This window comes from Mandrillus leucophaeus, unplaced genomic scaffold (genome assembly GCF_000951045.1).
Source record: "Mandrillus leucophaeus isolate KB7577 unplaced genomic scaffold, Mleu.le_1.0 Scaffold2, whole genome shotgun sequence".
NCBI classification, from domain to species: domain Eukaryota; kingdom Metazoa; phylum Chordata; class Mammalia; order Primates; family Cercopithecidae; genus Mandrillus; species Mandrillus leucophaeus.
Window position 1 is genome coordinate 2,819,941 of NW_012102031.1, and position 1,573 is coordinate 2,821,513.

At 43.9% G+C, this 1,573-nt stretch overlaps 1 protein-coding gene across 2 annotated transcripts in view; it reads right to left on the reverse strand.

Moving 5' to 3' along the window:
- The window catches only part of TNRC6B (trinucleotide repeat containing 6B), a 312,777-nt gene that overhangs the window by 310,267 nt on the left and 937 nt on the right, over window positions 1-1,573 (reverse strand). The window lies entirely within an intron of this gene.

Sequence of the window (1,573 nt, forward strand, 5' to 3'; positions counted from 1 at the left end):
GGAATTACAGGCGCCCACCACCACATCCGGCTAATTTTTTGTATTTTTAGTAGAGACGGGGTTTCACCATGTTGGCCACGTTGGTCTGGAACTCCTGACCTCAAGTGATCCACCTGCCTCGGTCTCCCAAAGTGCTGGGATTACAGGCATGAGTCACTGCGCCCAGCTTAATTTAAATTCTTAGGTATGGGCAACCTAATCATCAGTGGTATTCTCCTTTTCTAGTCCTCTCTACCTTTCAGCGCCCTTTCTCCCTCTGATAATTCAGGAAGGAGGCAAAATGAAACACGCGTTGGCTCTCAAACCAGAGAGACGTGAGACTGAACCTATGCCCTTGAAATGCATAGCTGTGTGGCTCTCGGAGATGCCTTTTCTCTTTCATAGAATAGTAATGATACCTACCCCACAAACTTGGGGTAAGAATTAGAGGGGAAAAATGTAAAAAGGCTGGCATACAGTAAGCATGCGACACATGTTAGCTAATACGATTACTGCCAATTCAACAAGTAGCATTGCTTTGACTTTAAAACATTTTTAAGTGCTTCCATTTGAATGAGGGAAATTTTTTTCAAGGGCATGACATTTATATGTTACCATAGAAAAGCAGCTTCAGAATTTCTATCAGAAACCACTCTGCTCAAATAATGGTGTTTAGGATAAGCACTTAATAATAGTCAAGAACTAAGAAAATATAAAGGTATTATCATCATCATCACCACGTCCCACGTGGGACAAGGCAGTCTGATTTGTGTTCTGGATTTTGGTGAGTGTGCCTTCGTGCAAGTGGACACTACATTCATAGCCCTCCCACTACCTACCTACAGCAATGCCACACGGTGTACAGACAACGTGCTAAAAGTTCCGCTCTACAAGAGTCATTTACACACTACCCAAAACACATCTGTAGTTTCAAAGCGAAGATCACTGATGAGTCTCCAAATCAAGAGAAATCTTAATACTACTGACATCTCCCACAGCGAAGAAAGAAGTAACCTCTATTAGTAAACTTTCACAAAATGCTAATGTGTATCATTTCTACACACTTTCTATATATACTTAACTGTTGGTGGGGGCACTAAAGTTTTATTCACTATGAAGAAATGTCTTTGTCCAATTTTGCATAATTTCGCTTAAATTATAATACAAATGACCAACTGGAAATTCACCATCCTCTCGTTCAATCTCTAGCACTGATGCTAAAAAGTAATAACACAGCCAAAACACATGAGGAAGCACGAACTTAAAGTCGCAGGCTGGTAACCTGAATTCCAAAGAATTCAGAATAAGCTGGTCCTTAAGGCGCTTGACTAGAGGTGACCGTTACTGGACGTCTTTAACCACTACAGTGTGTCTCACTGGATCGGATGATCTTTAGCCTCTACAGCTGAATAAACCCAGTAGTCTGGAACTGAAGGGCACCGGGCAGGGGAAGGTGTAAAACCACTTCCAGTGCCCCTCGTTTCCTTGTCCAGAGTCTGAGCCGCCTCCCCAGGTGGCCGCACACGCAGGGCCCTGGGGAGGGGTGTGTAACGCATTCGCCCTGTCACGCAGGTCCTGCACACAGGCCGGGACG